Source organism: Quercus suber, unplaced genomic scaffold (assembly GCF_002906115.3).
Source record: "Quercus suber isolate HL8 unplaced genomic scaffold, Cork oak 2.0 scaffold_671, whole genome shotgun sequence".
Classification (NCBI taxonomy): domain Eukaryota; kingdom Viridiplantae; phylum Streptophyta; class Magnoliopsida; order Fagales; family Fagaceae; genus Quercus; species Quercus suber.
This window is the reverse complement of record NW_027070112.1, coordinates 383805-393565: the sequence shown is the minus strand read 5'-3', so window position 1 is coordinate 393565 and position 9761 is coordinate 383805.

Sequence of the window (9761 nt, the reverse complement as noted above, 5' to 3'; positions counted from 1 at the left end):
TTTCCAAACACACTGGCAAACGGAATACCTCTGGATTTTGTTGGAGAGATTGCCTGATCCCAGTACAAGCTGGCATTTGCAATTGGTATATTGTTGGCCGTAATGACATCTCCAAGGTATATAACAAAATCTGCTATACAATCAGTTAGTTATTAACTATGTGAAGGTGCTCTCTATCAAGCTTTCTTTGAGCGCTTCACTTTTTGAATTGAACAATCATTGCAGAAATCATGGAAATTTGCAGGGTAGACCAAAACATAGGGCAGAAATGCAGCCTATTAAGTCAGCTGAATATCAAACAATTCAGAAGAATCCAACTAGAGATCAAATTTATGGTTGTTTAGCGCTAAGCAAGCTGCAAAATAATAATAATCTTGTCATCTTCAACAAGTGATACTTAGTCCTAGCATATTAGTTCAGTAGATGGAACATTTCAGCAGCAAATAAAGATTTCTTAAAGTAGCATTCAGAGACAACAAACATGAACTAGTAAAGCCCATATGGCCTTATCATTGTCATTTCGAGTCATCTGTGAAAGACACTTGACAAATGATCGACAAGAACAAGTTGCTAAGTTACTAATCCCAGGTTACTAATCCCAAACTCCCTTCAAGAAAATTGGACATAATACTTTATATAGAAAATGTGCATCCACAGCTACTAAGTACCAACAAACTAACCATTAACAAGTAATACGTTACCATGAGTTGACCTTTCTTTTGTGAACAAAGCTTGGGTTTCAGTGTCCAGTTACATTAAACACGTTAGGATGATGACACGTATAACACTGGATCCAAGCCAAGTCTTTTTTACTTGAGCTCTCAAATCGATTCAAATGATGAATTTATATACACACATTCATTAGGGTCTTTTTTTATATATACTAAAATTCATTAGGGTTGGATGCAATTATTTTGAAAAAAGAAATTAAAAAAAAATTAGACGAAAAGGTGTTTTTTGAAAAAGCATTATCCTTTGCTCTTTCTAAAAAAATTACTTTTTAGTCTAAAATTAAAAAAACAAAAACAAAAGGCACTTTTGGGATTTAGATACAAAAATCCAATAATAATAATAATAATAAAGGCTTTCTGATTTTACTTTTTATCTTTTACATCAAAAAATAAAAACCTAATTACAGTATATCTTTTGTAAATGATAATAAAAAAGAAAAAAAAAACACACACACACACACATACAAAGGCCGATTTTTAAAACTTTACCTCTAAATTTCGCAAATCACAGCATATGAACATTTTGCAACGAAAAAAAAAATAATGGGATTATTCTTTATTCTATAGTAGGACAATATATAATAATAACATGGGGGACATGTACTTCACCAAAGTTTTAATAACGTGGGACATTCTTTCTTTCTTTCTTTCATTCATGGTACAATGTACAAATACAACAACAAACAGAGCTAGCACATGATAAAAAGAGGTACTAATAAAATAGACCATTAGATCATATCATGTATTTTCGTAGACTGTGATTTGTTATTTATTACTATTTCATAAATTCGCTATTTTTTTCTCCTACTTAGCGTCTATCATGAAAGATAATTATGGTAACGTATGTATGAAAGTACATAATACTAGCATTATCAATAAATGGAAGCGATAACATTACCTGGAGTTTCATCGTCAAGTATAGTGTTCATAACTCTTGTTGAGTTCACGTCCTGGAGTGGACCCCAGTCAGTCGACGTGGCCTCCCCAAAATGCAGGTCAGCAAACAGCGCTATCTTGAACGGTGCACGTGCACTCGCCGCATCTGAACATACCTCTCACCTGAGGCCGTTTGTTGTTGTTAAGCCGAGCACTTGGTAATCTAATCCGACGGTCAGGATGAAGAGAGAGAAGAAGGTGAAGGATAAGATAGTCATTTTGGGTCTGAGTTTGTGGCCACTCTGACTCCATTAACGGAGAGCAGAGCAAAGACATGGGTTTTTTTTTTGTATCAACGAAGGTGAAGGTTGGTGGATGTGGAGGATGAGTTTTGGTGGGAAAGAGGATGAAATGACGGAATTGTCCCTGGTTTGATTGAGATGGTTTTGGGTTTGTGATGAATGTCCCTATTTTTAAGCATAATTTTGATTAGGTCCCCAATGATTTTGTGAATTTGCAGGTGTACCAAGAAAAACATGATTTTGTTTGTAGTGTAAAATACAAAAGTCAAAAACAACTCATGAGGTTGGGCTCAGCATATAAATTGTCAAGATTTTTCAAAAAATATCTATTTACTCTTTAAACTTTTTTTTGTTAAGAGAGTTTCAACCTATAGCGGTATCTCGACGCTTAAGACTTTACTAGTTAAATTAGTTGGAATTTACTACTCTCTCTAACCTTAAAAAAACAATATTTATGTTGTTTAAAAGTGTATTGTTCTCCTAAGTCCTCAACTTCTTCCAATCCTTGCTTTTTTCTTTATCTTTTTTTGAGAAGATCCAATCACTTGTCGTGATTGCATAGGTTTCATAGTAACTATAGGCCTCGTTTGGTAGAATGCTTTAATAACATGTTTTCATTTTTAAACAATATTACACGCATTTTTACACACTTTTTCACCTACGCATATTCCAAAAATATAAACAACATTACAGAACAACGTTACCAAACAGCCCCATATCATGAAATTATATGTGTAATGAAATATCTAGGTAGCCAATATTAAATAAGAACAGTTAGAGATTAAATAATAATAATAATAATAATAAGTGGAAGAAGTACAAGAACTTTTAAATTGGGAATTTTTGTACTTTAGGAACAAATTAGATTTTTGAAAAAATATATTATAGTATATAAACTAGGGGTGTGCAATCAACCACAACGCGCCAAAACTAACCCACCCAACCAACCTGCCGGTTTTAGGGCTTGGTGGGTTAGATTGGGTTACAATTTTTTTTTTTTTTTATAGCGGGTCAAGTTGGGTTCGAGTCATAAAATTTCAAACTAGCCAAACCCACCCGACCCGACCAACCCATATATTTAATATATATATATTAATGAATAATTTTTTTTATAATAACCAACTCTTCTTCCTATCTTATATAAAGCCAATATTAATATATATTAATAATATATAATGTATAACTAATTTTTTTTTTTTTGAGAAAGGATGTATAACTAAGTTGGTATATTAGTTCATATATTAATGTATAATTTGTTTATTAACTCAGGTGGCAGGTGCGATATATTTTTTTCTGCTCAATTTAATAATAATAGTAATTAAAAAAAAAATTGTCCAACTCATGGGTTCAACCCAACACAACTCGATCCATGTGGATTGGGTTAGGTTAAGTTAGACTTATGTGATAAATTGAGTTTGGTTGAATTTTTTTTCAACTCACCATAATGTGTTAGGTCAAAAAATTCTTTTAACCCGACTCATGTACACCATTATAAACCCAAAGCTGAAGATAGTCTTTGTATTTTACCTTTTTTTCGAATATTGTTTTTCAACTTGCCGCCAAGGCCAAACTTTTGAAAAATAAGATAATTGCTAGTAATGGCAATACTGTAATTCTGAAATGAGGGTTGGAGGAGACCCATTGTTTTATTAAAAAAAAAATAAATTGTTTTTAATCTTTGGAAAGGTGTGGTATATATTTTTTTAGAAGATTTCAAAAACCGCTACCAAACAAAAAGCCAAGTAACCAAGTACAAGTGGCATGTGCGGAAATTGGCTTGTTAAAGATTGGAATTGGACCCATTTTGGCCCAATTGGGTGGCCTATTAGTGGACTCAAGTGACAACTCAAACAGCTAAAAACTGGTCAAAATAGCATGTTTAAAAGCTGGGTCTCTTTTTCTCCTCAACCTGTGTGGAGGTGACCAAATAGAAAATAATCTCTCTTTCAATTCTCTCTCTAAAAGTTAACGCCCCGATTCATAAAGTATTTTAACAACATATTTTTGGTTTTTAAGCAATATTACATATTTTTTTTACATATTTTTTTACTCACACGTATTTCAAAAAATATAAACAATATTACTCAAACTCCTCTACCAAACAAGCCCTAAAGATTTCTGGTTGTGGAGTTGTGCGTTTTGCTCTAATATCAAGTGCCACCACCTAAGGCAGTAAGATGTAAGACCTATGATATAATAGGGTATTTATATTGTCCAGTCCCACAGCCTATACATATCATATATAAAAGAATTCGTGTTGCTTATGCTAAATCACCTAAAATGAGGGTTTAAGAATTTTCAAAATATAACTTTGAGATGTGGAACCATTAGACCAATCCCTAGTATTTGAAACAAACGCATTAATTTTAGTCTCATGGAACTAGTCATGAGGCAAATTCAAATTCAATCACACTTCCATTTATATGTGTTTGGTATATACATGATTTATTTTGTGGGTAGTATGTGTATCCACTAAATATTGTTCGACAAAATATGTAATATTGGAGCTTTGAGGTGCCCACCTACTGAAATATATTTCAAAATAAAATTAAACCTGCTCAAACACTAAAATAGTAGCAAGTAACAAAAGCATAGCTTGTCAAATCCAATCCAAGTATTTTACTTCTAACAAATCCTAATTGTTTATTTGGGGTTTTTCTTTTGGGTAGTTAAGTGATACTGAGTTAGTACATATGTAAAATGCTACCTTTTTGGCATTATGATTTCTCTGTCTCTTATTATGATGGTTTTTGACCTCAAGAAGTAGCAACATAAAAAAATAACAATAACAAAAGCTAAACATCAGAACTGAACGCTAAAATCTAATGGGTGCTTGACAAATCAACTTTGACAATATTCAAAAATAGAGAGGATGGATGAGCTCAGCCAATTAAATGGGTATATCTTATCATCAAACGAGCTTTTGTGGTTAACCCCAATCAGCTATTTCACTGGTTGAACGGTGAACTAAATTGAGTATTCAAATCTAGCTTTGGTAACATTTTGGATGATATTCGCATGCTCTCCGATGGTTTTCAATTTGTAGACTTTGTGTTTGTTAATCGTCGTTGTAATACAGTAGCTGATGCTCTAGCTAAAAAAGCTAAGCTAATTGTCGGGGCTCAGGTTTGGCTGCATGAAGTGCCAGCAGACATTGCCCCTTTAGTTCTCCTTGACGTTCATTGAGTTTTTAGTTTGGTTTTAATAAATGGTCCAGGTCCTTGATCTGGTTTCTCAAAAAAAAAAAAAAAAAACAATCAAACTTTTAAAATGTCTTGTCAAAACACAAAATAATTAATGCAAAGATTTTCCAAATGAAAAATAAAAACTCTATACAAAAGTTAATTTTCAGCATGACTTTTTAAGTCTTTTAACTTTATATAAACATGTTTCTCATAAAAACAAAAACAAAAACCAAAACAAAAACAAAACACTTTATATAAACATTATTTTATTAGGCAATTTGTTTTTATTAGTGTGAAGTACGAGTTTTTATTAGGCAATAAGTTATTGTATAGAATATATGTTGTCTTTAAAGTAAAATAGATCCTTTTGACTAGTCAACTTGAGAAGGTTTGGTGTGAATCTACTGGTAAGTCCAGTGTCATAAATATTTTTTACAATTTCGCCACGCTTTGCACAGGACAAGTTATAAACAGTAAAATTAAAATATCAAGTCTATGTAGATTTATAATTTTACAATTTACAAGTTACTAAGTAGTAAAGTTATGATAAAATTGTAAAAAGTTTGTGACATTAAATTTACTTGCGAATCTATCTCCAGTATAACATTTTCTACCCAAAATTTATTGCCATTTCGACCCCAGTCCTTTCTAGCCATTATATGCCTCAGCTAATTTTTTTTCTTGTTTTTGGGTCAGCCTCAGCTAATTAAATAGCCGCTTCTTTCAATTATTTCTTGTACTTATACATGTGATGAGAAATGAAGATAATGTAGGCTATAAAATGTAATGCTGGAAAATATGGAGGTTAATGAAAACCAAATCAATAACTCGTCAATCCAACACAAAGCACAAGGTAATCTAAAATACCTAGTTGGACTCAGATGACAACATGTTTTACGAGTAAATTAATCTTTTTTTTGTAAATAAAAAATTATATAGAGACCAATTATAGAGGCTGAAACTAAATGAAAAATAAATTACCATTCTCTAGATTTTCTAAATAACTCTATATGGAATTTATCAAATAAAAACCAAAATATTTTAGATAATAATTATTTAGGCAAAAATTGTCAAATTTTGTAATGAGGAAATTGAGTGATGAGCCACCTACAATCATTAATAATAATAGAGGCGCGCACACACACACACACACACACACACACACACACACACACACACACACACACACACACACACACACACACAAAAAAAAAAAAAAAAAAAAAAGCCCACCAAAATTGACTTTTTCATGAATCATACTAGCAACTAATTAACTCACATACCTAAAAATTTAGTTAGCTACCTCACTCCAAATGAGAAAATTGGCGGTTAGGTTTCACAAATAATATATTTTAAACAAAATTAGCTACAAAATTTGGTGCAGCCTAAACCTACAACCTTACTTAATATCTTTTTATTATATATGAATTTTGACAATCTACCATTGGATTACTTTTTCTTCTTATATTACTCATCATGCTTACAAAACTTCTAGAAATTAAAGAATAATAGTTATATCATCAATAAATTGTTTAAATTGCAAGTTTTTGTAGTTTAAAGTTATGCATAAAATATAAGGTTATAAATCCTATAGTAAATAATATTCGATTGACACAAAAGTTGACATGTATATTAAAAGTGTAAAGAACATGTAACTAAACGGTTAGATTTTTAAAATATGCAGTAATGTTTATTTTATTGAGTAAAGTTGTAACCTTATATTATAACCAATTTTATAACTAAACTTTGTTATATATTAAAAATTACTTAAGGCATTTTGCGTGTATTATTTACGTAATTAATGCATGTACTTAGTAGTAAATGCGAGCTTTTTTTTTTTTTTTTCTTTTTTGGCATGAAGAAAAGATTGCAAAGACAACAAATTAAATTTGTTGTCTCTGCAGTCTTTTTTCATGCCAAAAAAGAAAAAAGAAAAATAAATATCCAAAGTCAAACCAAACATAAAATTAAGCAAGTGTGACATTAATTAAGGAGGGTCCCTGTGAGCCACCAAATGTTATAATCTAGAGTAAAGAAAAAGGATGAAGATGAAGACACCCAATTCAAAGAACCTAGACTCTTCATTGTATTGATATGGATACCTAATTTGGAGTTTTGTTAGTTAGTTTTCAACCTAAATTGATTATGATTGCTACAAAACTAATCGGTTCTTTCAATAAAAGTTATAATATACCTACAAACAAGTAATATATAATCATAAATTATTTTACAATACTTTTTATACTGTTGATATGACAAATTTTACTGTGTCTTATCTGAGTCCACTACCAATACCACTTTTTTACTTATCAATAACTGATCAACAGTTTGTAAAAAAAAAAGTTGTAAAATAATAATTTGTGACTTTAGCATTTTCTATAAGGGGTGTTAATTCTATATTTTTTTTAAAAAGACGGGTGTTATTTAAGCAACTATTTTGTGATTTTGTGTAGGTAGCCTATACATGAAAGGTTAAATAAACACCAAATGTTAGGTAAGTTTCTTAGGGGCAATAAATTAAGCTCTTTAATTAAATTTAAATACATAATTAATTGCATTGACTAATAAAGTATCAACAGTGTATATATCTGTGAAACTTCCTTCTGTAGATTTGAACCTTGCCCTTGTTCACACCCCACAATCACTTATACTTGTAGATTGACCACCACACTAAGAGTGCACAATGATAAATACGTTTTTATGAAAACAGTGAGAAGTGTTAATTGATTTATAGAAAATGCTAACGAGTGCCTTAGGACATTGGTTAATAATCCTTTCAAATAAAGTTTTTATGAGAATAAAAAAAAAAAAAAAAAAGTAATTATTTGACAAATTTTTACATTTTTCATAAAAGGTATCAAAATTTTTCTAAAATAATTTATTAACCAGTGCCTTAAGAGCACTCGTTAACATTTCCCTTGATTTATAAGACTTTTGACTACACACCAAAAGAGTTTTGAGTCTTGCCATTTTAAATATGCTAGAAGGAATCTAATCTTGTAGCTCAGTTACCCTATAGGGCTGATATGGCTTTCATTGTTTTTTTTTTTTTTTAGTCAATAGAGAGGGAAATGTCTACTGTCTACTAATGTTCCAGTTTAATTAAAATTCTTTTTTTTTTTCTAGAAAAAACAAAAACCTGCAAAATTATTTATTTTATTTATTATAATTTCTTTTTTTTAAGAAAATTTATTATAATTTCAAAGAAGTAATTTTGACCCTCAAGATAACCTTTATATTTTACTACCTTTTTTATGAAATTATATTTTACTACATACATTACAACGTTGACATCGCTCAATACTTATAATGAAGTAAGCGTATAATATCAATTATCAGAGCCAGGGGTGGATGCTCTATCGCCACTTGCTCATTTTGTCAAAGACGTTAAGTTTATTGCGGGTTCACCAAGAGCCTATTCCTTCTCCTATACTAGAAAGTAGGATAATTCTGTCGTTCATGATTTAGCAAGGAGAACTAGGACTTTTTGTCCATTAAGTTTGAATGAAATTTGTTCCTCTTTTTATTTTCTTTTTTTTATTTTCTTTTTTTTTTTGAGAATGAAATTTGTTCCTCTAGACCTTTTCAATTTGTAATTTTTGATCTTCTTTAGTATTTGAATAATATGGCCAGGTACTTTTTCTCCAAAAAATAAAAAGTAAACATATAATATATAAAAGCAAAATTAATGCTCCATCAAGTACAAGCTCGACACGTACATATGTTAAACTATTGTTATTTTTTTTTTATGATTTATGCTTTCTTATTAGGAAAAAAAAGAGTAAAATATTCTTTGAATTTGGGGTCGCTTCTAAATCGGTTTCTTAAATTTTAAATCTCACACTTACACCACTGAATATTAAAATGATGTCATTATATACCATCAAATTCTGTCAAATTATTAATGTTGACCCACACAAAATAACATCATTCTTCACAGTGATTTTATTTAAAAAGTAAAATGATAAATAAAAAATGAGAAATTATAAATTTTCACAATTTCAATTTTGTTTAAATATAAGTGGCACCTTTCTCTCTCTTATAAATTTTTAAGGTGGTGATAGTTACATAGGCAAACATGATTTCAACTGGACAATATACAAAAATGTGTAATTTAATGTGTGCAACAATAATTAGCAATTATATATATATATATATATGTATATATACATCTCAAGTGGGAGAAGTTTTTGTGTTTGGGGGAATTTCCCTGGAAAATACTCTAGGAGTATACTTTTTGTGTTATAATTTTGAAGTGGAACACCGAGAGTTATGGAGAAAAAATAATAAATTTATGTAAATGTGAAAATAGTCGTGAAAAAAGAAAATGATATATAACAACGTTGTGGTCCTTGAATTAGCGAAACTGCGAAATATTGTTCAATCTCCCCATTTGACAAGGAGTGTGGACCCTACTCATGGTCCCCATACGCAGGTGCCACCCCCTTCGCTGAGAAGTTCCTTTCCACTTCCTTAATAGTAAATTAACACATGCCGAAATTGACTCGTTGATTTTGGTAATATTTATTTTAATTTTAATATAAACTTACATACTACACACCATGCTTGTGCCAAGTGTTTTAATATAAATTTACACACCATATAGACCATAACTTTGCCTTAATCAAAGGATATTTTTTAAAAGTGCGTGGCTTCTGTCTAGTGTT